Source organism: Lonchura striata, chromosome 1 (assembly GCF_046129695.1).
Source record: "Lonchura striata isolate bLonStr1 chromosome 1, bLonStr1.mat, whole genome shotgun sequence".
Lineage (NCBI taxonomy): Eukaryota > Metazoa > Chordata > Aves > Passeriformes > Estrildidae > Lonchura > Lonchura striata.
The window spans coordinates 12,953,008-12,965,763 of NC_134603.1; the positions used below are offsets into that span (position 1 = coordinate 12,953,008).

General features: G+C 39.2%; 1 long non-coding RNA gene across 1 annotated transcript; it reads left to right on the forward strand.

The window, feature by feature from the left end:
• The first annotated feature begins 10,905 nt into the window (after positions 1–10,905).
• On the forward strand, positions 10,906–12,312 carry LOC116183330 (uncharacterized). Its single transcript, XR_004147933.2, has 2 exons — positions 10,906–10,987; positions 12,097–12,312. It is a non-coding gene; the product is annotated as an uncharacterized LOC116183330 (long non-coding RNA).
• Positions 12,313–12,756: the final 444 nt, after the last annotated feature.

Genomic DNA, 12,756 nt, shown 5'->3' on the forward strand with positions numbered 1-12,756 from the left:
ACTCAAAATCCTGGGGTATGTCCTAATTTCCTTTGCAGGAATTGATGCACTGCAAACATGAGGCAAATTTGTGTCATAGTTCTAATAGCTGACACATGCTGGACTGCTTCACACATACAGAGCCTTTTTTTGAGCCTCCTGTAAGGAAATGTGAGAAGCCAAGAGCTGGCAAAAGCCCCAGATCTATGAGGCTTAAATTAGTTGCATTTGTACTTCCTCTGAAACTGTCTCTTAACTCATTTAAATAAGGCTTCAGAGAGATCTCATTGAAATGTGTGATTATCCAGGTTTATTTTCAATTTTATTTTTAACACTGTATCAATATCTAATTATAACATTTCCTAGATGTGTAATATTTTAGTTCAGAAATATCTGGAATACTGTTCTCTTATATTGCTATTTTCTTTGAACAATGGTGTATCCATTACTAATTTATAAATGTCTCATTCTCTCTGTGCATGCATCTAGAAAAGAGGATTAGAGCATTTAGTACCAGCAATTATATTGCACAATTTTAGTGAGAGGCTATAAAGGACTCATATGACCTCTCTGGAATTGCAAAGACTCAAACCAGCCAATGAAGAGGAAAATTAATTCCTCCTTATTAAGCAGAGTCATCTTATTATATTAAGAGAACATCACAATTTCCAAGAAACAGACCTTGTAATTGAGGAAGCTAAAATGCTCAGATTTTATTGGATGGAATAGGAATTTATTCCATGTTATTCCAGGAAATTAAAAGTGGTTTTTGATTTTTGCGAGTTTCAGTCATCGTGATTCAAAGAAGAACATGGCAACCTGGTAGTCATTAACATGAATGTTTATGGGTTAAACTTAACCATTCAGTTATGGATCATTACAATTTTTTTTTCCTATATGGTGTCTAAGCTAGTATAATGCTTGAGTGTCAACAATGACATGGTAGGTAGAGATTTTGATTAGACAAAGAATTGGATATTATGCAGCTCTGAAAGTATATGATCAATAGGGTAACTGATGAATGAAGCTTATGAGTGTTTATACTTACTGTGATAAACGCCGTAAGATGCAAACAGCTTTACTACAGAATTGGTCTTATTATGTAGTGCCACTGCATGAAAAATTTCTTACAGGTATTGTCACAGGTGTCACCTGTGAGCATGCGTTGATCCTTACTGAAGTGGTGGCAGAGCACAGGAAGCTCCAGAATATCGTTGTGAAGAGCAGTTTTTGGAAGAGCAAATGTGAACTGTGGTACTGCCACAAAAGCCACATTATGAAGTGAAAAGCATTGTGTGCTCACTATAAGCCTACAAATGAAAGAGATAATGCAAGAAAAAGAAGAAAAGAGGAGATTGTCTCTCTCAGAATAAGAGGGAGAAATTCTCAATTCTCAATTCTCAGTCAATGAGATCTTATCCAGAAAAGTTATTATCTTTGTTTTTCTTACCCACTCTGTTTTTCCAGTGTGGTTAGAACCTCAACCCTCTGAGCAAATAGTACCATATGTCTGTTGATTATCAGTCTTCAGCATTCTTGGGTTCCGCATATCCACATTCACCTTTGCCTTTGTGACCCAGTACTGCACTTGACATGTCCTAAGAGGAAAGTGAAGGTGTGTGTTTGTCCAGAGTTTTAACACAGTGCCATAGCTTACTCTGCTTGGGAGCAAGGTGAGGATGGGAGCACAGTGACATTTATAGGCAGTGAATGCATTCCATGTAAACAGTGAAAGGGAAGTTAAATTTGTAGTGGCCCCCTGTAGAGGCCTTTGTTTCTCTGCTCTTTACAGCAGAAATAGCTCCTCCATAGATGATGTACAATTTTGTCTTCTGGGAAACATTAGAAATTAATTTTCCCTCAGCAAAAATGAAGTCTGAGAAACTCTGGAGATGCAACCAGCCAAGAGCTGAGGGAGACTCCAGAATCAATACCATAATTCCTCTGATTTCTGGCTGATTAAATTATTCACTCTTCATCTTATCTTACTAAGTCTGCAGTGCTGTGAAAGCAAAAAGCTAATTTCCAAAGTTACTGTGGATCTCTGTGACTTTCTTTTGCTGAATGAGAAATCAACTCAAAGTTCAATCAATACCCAATCATTATTCTACTGTAAGATGCTGTTCAGTCTTTATACCAGGTTGCAACCACTCAAAAACCAGATTTTTTTTCCATCTGAAGTTTTTGGTTGCTGCTGAAACCTGTTTAGATCAGGTTAGAGCTAACATTGCACATCACTCTAAGTTTCTTTTGAATTCTCAACATACCTCCTGTTATTCTTATCCTTAAGATTTCCTTTTAATTTTTTAATCAAGACAGAGAACACAGTATATCAAGATAAGGTCAAATCTTCCAGAAGAAAGGTTAGGTAGATGTTGGAAGATCTGATTGAAGCCTAGGACAGCCATAGGGTTTACTTTGACCCATGAACCTCTGTGAAAGCTATAAACTACTTTGTCTTCATTGGGGCTAAACACTGTGGTAGCTAAATCAAGTTAAAAATATATCTTTTTTCCCTTATGTTTCTGACTTGCTGTTGATTTATAATTCCTTTGCCATCCAAGACTCTGCTGCTTGCCTGACTACAGGGGATCACCGTTAATATAGTGCTCAGTGAGAATTAGGAAAAAAGGATTCAAACTGTGCACACTTCAAGGAACTTGGTTTTTTCTGTGTTATTAATTGTTTGAAGCAACAGTTTGGATCTCAGCATAGCTGAGTTCTTGGGTTTTCTTTTCGTCTTTTTATGCCTGCAGTTTTTCTGTTTACATCTCAGTGTCGGATGCAACTGAACACACAGAGCAAAATTAAATAGAGATTTTGGCAAGAGTGAAGGAATAATGATCAATGCAGTACTGAATTTGTTTTTAATGACTGGACAATAGACAATCCATACTCTTTAGCAATTTGTCTTCCTTATCACAATTTGTCTTCCTTGTCTTCCTTTGGGGTTTTTTAATGTTTGATGTCCTGTAAAGCCAACATTTGCTACACTGAAGAGAGATGTATAACACACTAAAAAGTAATGGATTTTTAAAATATAAGTTTTAAATTCAAGTAATTATGATGAATTCTAGTACAGAAGTATTTGACCAGATCCCAGCAGAGAAAGGGTATAACTTGATATCCAGCCTTCCTCAAAATACAGTAGAAAAAATGCCTTCAAGGAAGAAAGTGATCATAAATCTTAGGTATAATTTAAATCTCAGTTTAGCCCAAATTCAAACATTCAAGAGGCATTAAGTAAGTCACTGGCAGTTAGCTATCCCTTTGCCAGGGATGAGCATTGTGTCCTGCCAGGAGCAAGGCAAACATGTAACATTTCTTTTTCATAACTTATCATATTCTATTTTTTGCCTTTAATTTTGCATCAGAAATATCCAGCAACTTGGCAGCCCAGTAAATCTAATAACAGGTGAAGCTAGTATCAGTCAGAGGTCATGGGGTCCATATCAGATATTTCCTTCTCTAGGACCATTTAGCAAACCACCCATTCAGTTTTGTGTATTGTTATAATTTATCAGATTTTCTAATTTTTCTGCTTGTCCACAGTGGTATTTTACAACTCAATTACAACTCAGTTGTTAGAGTCACCAATAGAACATTACTTGTGTTTATATACCCAGGGAAAAACTGTTCTCTAGGATTAGAAGGAAGCAGAGGTGGTTGTGTGACCTTTTAACTTCTTCGTTGTTTTTAAGCAGAGAAGTTAAATAAGTGGATTTATTAAAAGAATTCCTCACCCCCCAAAAAAGCGTGAGGCTGGGAACATGAGTCAACAGTGTTTGGCTGTTTATTTGTCAGAGGCCTGCCTGTTCATAAATCCAGTGACCACCCAGAACTTCTCTTGCACCATGTATGCAGCTTTCCCACAGGATGCAGAACTTTCCCTCTGTGATTATGAGTGGTGAACATTCAAGTGGAGTAGGCAGTAGGCTGGCTACAAACTCCCTTCTCCTATGGGACATGTGTAGGTTGTAGGTTTCTTTATAATAAACTTTTGGAGCATCTATATACGTAGCTTTATTTGAAATGCCTACAATAAAGAGGAAAGTTACTTTGATAGGCTGTCTTGTACCTGATGATGATTTAGGGTTGTGGTCCATGACATCCTGGCAAATGGGAGCATAAATTACTTTTAAGTGGCCTGTGAAAGGTCAGATGGCATCATTCTCATTGGGCCTAAACTTTCTCTGTGTAAGGTGCACTTCCTTGGCTGTTCACAAATCTCTTAACAGAGAAAAGTGGAAAACAGATTGTTAAATACTTTCTCCTGCTCTGAGGTAGCTTAGGCTCTATGAGAATAATTCCTGACAGATTATCAAATACATAGTTTGTTGTGCACAGAACAGTCACATGAACTGTTTAGGGATGTACTGTGTCTTTTTATTACTTACTGAGTCATAAAGCTAGACTAGGAACTAGGAACTGTTTTCAAAATGTTGATTTCATGTAGTAAGAAATTCTGTCACTGACAAATATGAGAAAAATTACTATAAACTGTAACAACAGAAAACTTGCCATGCCTGTACTTGTGTTTGCAGGAGAAGGGCAGTGTGACTGCGCTGAGTGAAGCTGGAATGTTTGCCTTGTCCCATAGACCAGTAACTCGGAGCAGGGACCAGCTCACTGAGATGTGCATGTGGGGGCCTGGAGCAAACCCCAGCCTTAGGACAGTTTTTGTTTAGTCAGCTATCAGAGTCATTAATTAACATGGCAAGGCACAGGAGAAGGGCAAAACACATCTCCTTATCTCCTGTATTCGCTGTGGTTTCTCCGAACAAAGAGATTTCTTCTTTCCATTGTGTCAGCTGAGGCTGGATACTCCTGACTGCAATCAGATGCACGGCTCTTGCCTGATGCTGGAGCTTGTACAGTCTAATAATAATTAGGGAGCTGTGCACAAGAGACCCAACAATTATTTCCAGCTTGTGGAGTAACTTTGTGGCATCTATTTTACCTCACCATTTATCAACTGAACAGAAACCCACTCTTGTTACAAAGACTCTTGTAACAAACACTCTTCTTACATCTACTCTAAATTGCAGCTAGAAATCAGTGTCATCACATTTAGACTCTCACTTATAGTGAGTAGGATTTTTGCTAGTTGAACCCTTCTTCAATAATAATTTTCAACTTGTGTCTGAAAAATATGCTTAATTTCTTTCTCACTGTTTAGAGAAGGGTAAACCTTCCTGTTCCCTACCATAGGAAAGCAAACAAAACTTCCAGTGTGATTGATTAAGGAAACACAATTGGCTGTCATGGCTATAATTACTACATAAACACAGTCCTGGGGTAGAGAACAAGTGTGCTGAGATCCCTTCATGAGATCCCAGTAAACTGAGGTAACCTCTGCAGCCTACTCAGTGAGTGATAAATGGTGAAGTGGTAATGCATGGGTGTCCCTTTCTGTGAGGTCTCCAGGCCCTGTTACACAGTGTGAGATCCCTAACAGAGGTTTTAATTCACAGCTTGAAAAGTCCCAAATGGCAAAAATGTAAAAATGGTTGTAATAATTTCTTCAATCAGTTATTATTTTTTCCCCCTGAAAAAATCCCTCCATCCTTTGGATCTCAGCCCTCTTCTTGAAGCAGACTTTGTTTTCCCCATCATATTAGAAAGCACAAGTTAGGCTTCCAACAACAAATTATACATTTGAAGAAGGGAGCTGGTTGCTTCTGTAGTGCTAAATACTAAGTAAAAGCCACAGTTTTGGAATCAACCCTTCCTTCCTCCCTCCCTCCCTCCCTTCCTCCCTCAGTACTGGACCAGCAGTGAGGCAACCATACCTGTCAGATTGGAAGCCCCTCTCTTCTAAGTGCTACCTCTTCACTGACTTTATCAGCCTTAGAGCAGGCCCTAAGTAGCATAAGGCACCTAAAAGCAACTGTGAGATGCATGGAGAGACTCTCAACACTATTTTAGGAAAATATTGTCCAGTAAGATACAATTGGCACAGTGCTGGCACACGGTAAGGGGGGTGGTCTGTACTGGGACATGCCTGAGGCAGAGGGGCTGCAACACAGATTTGCAGGTAGCACCCGGGGAAGTGCCTGCTGAGGTCAGTGGTGTGACCCACCAATTGCCCTGCAAGCATTTGCAGGACACAGTCATCAGGTGCATTTGATCCCGAGGTTGTGGAGTTTCTCAGATTGGCAGCTCTGTGATGCACCACAAATAATAAACTTTTTGTGCAGGAGATTACCCTAAGTGATGTGACAGAGGGCTAACATCCTTGTAACTGGGATGTAACTGATTCAGAGTATCAGAAAGAACTGAAAGTAAAGCACAGCTGCTCTCAAGACAACTCTCTCCAAGGTTACATGAAACCACAGTTGATTTTGTTTATTTTTCAGTTCAGACTCTCCAAATGCAGGTTAGCTTTGAATTTCCAGATGTGTAATGTGGTAAAAAATGCCACATGTTTTCACCTAGCATGCAGCTGTGCAGTGAGCACAGAAATGATGTCAGAAATGTTGGTCACTGATGTGATTGTCCACTGATGACAAAAACATCATTTAACTACTTGACAACCAACTGGTCTGTTCACTGGTGAGTTCACCAGCTAAAGGCTCATCATCCTTTGTACTTCAGAAAGCTAGAATGAGTCACAACATATCCAAACTGAACTCTGGACTCCAAATCTTATTAACCCTGAAAAAGCCCTGCTTTAGCTCTGCACCTGGACAATGTAATTTTGAATGTCAATATGCTTGAAGGTCCCAGGGAAAATCTGCAGCAGCATAACAGTCGTGTGTGATCTGTTCAGCATGTCTGCTTTGGGGGCTGTTTTAGGATGAAGGGATGGTGCCTGACTCCCTCTAGGCTTCCCAGGGGGTTAGGGTGCACCTGGGGCCACAGGAACCGGGCGGCTCATCCAGGAGCCACAGCTGAAGCAGCTCAGGTTAGATAAACACAGTCTGCAGGGCTTTTTGTGACTTGTGCCTCACTTTTCCCAGTGAGTACTTTGCAACTAGAGTTTTATGATGTTATGGATATAATGAACAGTAGGCTGACTGTCATGGTAACAGTCCTTTCTTGGGCTGGTCACTGCATTCCTTATGCGGCTCAAATAAAATCACCCACTGTTTTAATAATGCACTGATTTATAATCAGGCATTTTGTCCCAAAGGGCAGACTCCCATCTCCTTCCCCTCTTGAAGATACTCTTTGCACTCCAGAATCCCCCCTAAATTTTCCACTTCAGATTTCACATTTGGAAACTGTACAGTCGCTCTGCATTTAAGCAGAGAAATCATCACAACAGTTGAGAGTCATTAACACAGGGAATTCACAGCCCCTTGCAAATGCTGAGGGCAGGAGGAAATAAACACAGCCTTTCCAGCTTTCATAAAGAACAAACAGCTCACATGTCCAAAAAACCCTGTCTCTACAGCTGTGTTAGCTGAACTAATCACATTTATTCCTTTCTTTGCAAACCCTGAGAATACAACAGTTGTTTAGGTGATGTGGGAAAGTCTATTTGTTTTTGCTGCTTATTTTGTTTATTTGCACTATGGTCACTAGTTAAAGTAAACTGAAACAGGAAAGGGAGGAGAGCTACTCTTTCCTATTCCTTTTTTTTAAGTCTCCAATGTATGTCAACTTTTTAAACTTGTTGCAATTTCTCGATATCAAGAGTTTAAGGCAGAACATAAGATTTGATTCTTCTTCCTCTTCAACTGATAAGACAAATCACTTTAGATGAGACATTTAATAATGTGAACTGGAGTATGCTGAGAAAGAATCAGTCATTAGGGTCAATGTTTTCAAGAATGTCTAGTAATTTTATGTGGTGCCATTTTTCAGGCTCAACTGATAACACAAAAGTGTCCAGACTTTCGTGAGCAGCAGTGTATGTGCTGTAGTCTCCATTTCTGATGTCTGTATTTGAGGACTGATGCTGCAAAACTAGAGAAGATTCCTGTGAAGAGCTTAATAGGGAAAGCAAAATTCACACATACAAGCAAAGCAAAACAAGGAATTCATTAACTCCTTCCTATTGGCATGCAAGTTTTAATACATCTCCAGTTAAGCAGGGCTCTGTCATGTTTAATGGTGACTTGGGAAGACAAACACCATCACTCTGAATGCCCTCCACTTCCTCTTCCTCCAGCTTTATGTGCTGAGCATGATGCCATATGGTGTGGGATCTTCTTTGGATCAGTTAAGGTCAACTCTCATGGCTGTGTCCCCTCCCAAATCCTTGTGCATCCTCAAACTCCTTGCTGGTGGGGTGGTGTGTGGAAAGGCTTTGACTCTGTGTCAGCACTGCTCAGCAATGACTAAGAAATCCTTGAATTATCAACACTGTTTCCAGAAAAAATCCAAAACACAGCTGCATACCAGCTACTATGAAGGAAATGAACTTTATCCCAGCCCAAAGCCAGACAGTTCAAGAGGACTCTACTTCTGGGAATCAAATCAAAAGCACTGGAAAACTCAGCAGGGGGAAGTGTCTCTGGTGTTTTAAATAACCAGAACTATCTGGTATTTCTCTATGGGATACACGTTAATACATTTATACCTATGGGGTCTGAAGTGGATTAAGAAAAGTACTCAAGAGGTGAGACTAAGCAAAAAACATTGCAAGCTCATATCATTCTTTTCCCATCATAACTGGTTAATTATTTTTTATGTTTTTAAGCTTAGAAACTGAAGAATGCCATTCTGTTAAATTAGAGTTTTAATTACATCAGTGAGAAGCTAACTACTCCAGGATTTGGCTATGGTTCATTATTTACATAGGTAAAAGTCTTCAAGTGCTGCATTTCTGAAATGACAATTCTGGATGGCAAAACCACATAAAAGCACGGAAAAATGTAATCAGCAATTTTCCAGGCTGGATTCCCCCAGTGGAATTGCTAATGTTGCAAACGAGCATTTATCCAAATCCAACTAAAGCACCTTGGCGGTTGCAGAGGGTAAACAAAATTTTTATCACCCTTAGAAAAATGGATGTTATTTAAGTAATTATTAGCAAGTTTTTTATGATCTGTCATGGGGCAGCAGGAAACAGAAAAGAGCTAAGTTAACTTTGCACAAATGATCAGAATGAAGAACATAAGCTCAGCAGGGAGGCTTCACTCGATTCTTCATCTTTGGCTAATAACAAAAATTGAGCATTTTTTACTAGCAGGTGTCCTTGACCTCAGTGAGCCTTAATCTGTAAACATCCTTTCTACAGCTGTGTGAGCTTTGAAGTATCCAACTTCTCATCACTATCCAAGATTTGACTTCAGAGCTTTCTCTTGTTCATCTTTGGACTCATTCAGGAGATCTGAAGTGCCAGTCAAATTCTGAGTTCTTGAATTGACATCATCTTCATCATTAGATTTGTGCTACAAAAAGAAGTGATTTTTTTCAAGGATTTCAGATTCTAGACGACAGAAATTATATGAGCTACTTATATTTGCTGCAGTGTGTAATGTGAAAATGGTTTCCAAGTTGTATTTAGTCTGTGCTATTCAGACCAATGATTGCCTTCACTTCTGTGATCTAATTAATGTCTGTCTCTTTTTCATGTCTTTTATACCCCAGAGAGCAGCACCAATGTATTCCAAATTCTTCTGCTTGCTCTGAATCATTTTTATTCTGAAATTCCATTATGAATGAGGAGGTATTACATTTGTGCCTGATGAGGAAAGTGTATTCCATGCCAGCAACTAGATAGCTGAAAGAGTACTACATTAATATCTACTTGATAGATGCACTTTCTCTAGAGAAAGAAGGACATTAACATGAAGATTTGAGAGGTTTTAACAATACTATAAAATAAATAAAAGCTGTAGGCTACTACAATGTAGTGAAGGTTCATCCTTCAGTTAATGAAGTTCTGTGGGAAAATGAGTCTGTGAGTACAAACACCATATATCTCTAAGTCCATGTTTCAGAAAACACATCTTGGTATTTAGCAATTCTGAGAGAAACCATGATGTCATTCTTGCAGGGCAAAGCAATATTTGTAACCTCTTCACACAGGCTGTCCTTGAAGATTCCATTTTCTTCATTGTTTAATTTTAACAAAATATATTATACCAAATCCTTTTTTGTTTTGGTGTTTTGTTTTGTTTTGTTTTGTTTTCCTTCTAGGATCAGATGGTGTTTCCCCTTGTGAGATACCTAATGAACATCATTTAGCAAACAAGACATGGAAAATTTTTCAGGACTTTCCATGAACCTTCTATATTGTCACTAGTAATTAACATGATTTTCCACTGTACTATCTTTATTGAAATTGAGTACTCTGTTTCATGATAGTCATCTCTCAGCTGGGCTGAACTTGGCTTTCACTTTCTACTGAAGAAGAATCACTGAAGTTTTGTCTGTACTATAGCCACATCTGCCCCTGATTCTGCATGACTGGAAATTTGGAAATGCTGGTAACAAGTTTTCCCAGTGGATACAAATCATTATGTATTTCATCCTGACTAATTTCATCCATACAAAAGTTTGTTCTCTAACTGAAATTTCTGCTACAGTCAGTGAAGACTCCGAGGATCCTTTAGAGCACAATTTATCCTATCATAATATTGAAATGTGTGAAATAAGCTGGGTGCTGACTGTATTTCTCTACATTCACTCAGTGTGAAGGACATCCAGAGGGCTGGTTTTATCTGAGCATCCACATTTAAATGACTGAAATTAATTTGGGAGTTCTGAGGGTTTGAGGGCCAGACTACATGACTTGCCCAGTCCATGACTAAATATACCAATATTAGATGCTTGCTATGACACATTCAGTACTTCTACCTGTTTAAGCCACCTTCTGTTCTCTGGGTCCTGTTTGTAACTGATTTTCCCCAAAGGGGTTGAAGACAAGTTGCTAGAAATGCTCTGTCTGTCCCACAGGATGCCTGCTCTGTCTCTCCGTGCGTCAGTCCGGACTCTCCTCTGATGGTGGCACACGAGCCCTGCAGTGCAGTACAGCTTGCACCACCTCTGACCAGGAGCCCGTGTTGTTTTATTACGTGGGCTATAATGTGCAGCAATACAGTGTATAAGTGTAAGAAGTGTACTCAGCTTCTAGGCAAATCCTTAGATGGTGCATCATGGCTGATTACTGTAAACCTTGCATTTACGTCTTCTTGACAACATGTTCTTCCTTACTACGCTAGAATGAAAGGGTAGATCCAGCCTTCACATATGGGGTACATGTGCTGTAAAAAGGGCAATTTTGCTGAATCGGCTTAGTTGAGTAAATTGCAAAGGCATGACGCCGATTATCTAAACGGGAACAGAACACTAGGCTGAAAATTAATAATGGAACTTTACAGGCTCATTTGCTGCCCAGGTGAATTTCACTAGAGGGGCTTCAAGCAGTGAAAGTGCACGTGCATGTGATATATAAAATGCACCTGTTCAAATAATGTTTCTTTTCTACATGTTATATTACTGGGATATGGAATAATTTCACTTTTAAAAAATCCTACCCCAATTTAAATGCCTCCCCCCTGCACCCTGCTCTCCTGTTGATCTTAATAAAAATGTCTTCATTGAAGGAGCTGGTTATTAGGGGAACAAATAAACTGCCCATAGTCAGGAGTACATATAAAACAGTTTTCATCCATACATCTCAAAGCAATTTGCAGTAAGAAGGCATGTATCATATTTTGTACATGGTGAAACCAGAAATTCAGAGACTCAAGAAGAAAGTAATCACAGAAGACTTAAAATAAAGTGCTGCATTTTTTCCTAGCATTTATTTTACATAGTGGATATAATGTCTGTGAACAAATGCAGCTGTGTAAAGAGTCCCTTTAAATGTGTACAGCCAGTACTGGGAGGGCTAAGAAACACAGGAAAGAGGGAATGATTTTTGCTCAAGTTTTGATTACTGTAAGTTCAGTGATAGAATCTGTTCCTTCCTCCTTCAATTCCTCTTTATGATCCTCACATAAAATTATTAAAAACAAATATATTACTGCAAGCAGCCCATAGGAATGAAAGGGTAGTAGAACAAATTATTATTCCTCTCGATCTTCCAAAATAACTAAAATTTTATTGCTGTATGTTCTTGTATCAGTCTTTGTTGGAAATTAGAATACATAATGTACAGTTTGAGTGACAGATGATCATCCATTGCATTAACATTTTTATTGTTTTCCTCCTCAGGGCTGACACCTCACATTTCTGAGAGCTGAAGGATCTTTTCTGCATGCTGAAAAGGCCCTATCTTATTGCTTATCCCAGGCTGGTAAAACAGCAGGCATATGTTAGTGAATCTATCTGTGGGAGGAAGGTGGAGCAAAATGGGAAGTCCCTGCTTTTTCTTGTACAATGATTTGTTTCAGTTGCCAAGCTCTGTTAAATAAACTGCCAGTGTACCAAGCATGAGTTTCACTTGTATAAGGAGGCTTTTCTTTGAACCTTTCCAGGTAGGAACATTTTCTAGTACAAGGCTCTTATTTAATGTTCACCTTGCCCAAAGACCTCAGTCAGCACCTCTGTGTAAACTTCATAAGGCATAATCCCTGCCTTAAACACCTCATGGTCTGAGCAGACAGCAGTGCCTGACATGGAGTGAGCCAATGGATGTCACCAAGGTCCAGTCCAGTCACTTCTTTCATTAATTCAGTGATTATATGTATTTAGTTTTGGTCTCTGGTGTCTGGCAAGGAAAGGGCAGGAGGCTGGAAACATCAAGAATGAGGACATGGAGCAGGAGACCACTGCCAGTGCGAGGCAGAAAATGAGGAACAATATGGGAGAGCACAGAAACCATTCTGCCAGGAAAATAAAATTCCTGTTAATTTTCAGCTTTTCACTGCTGTT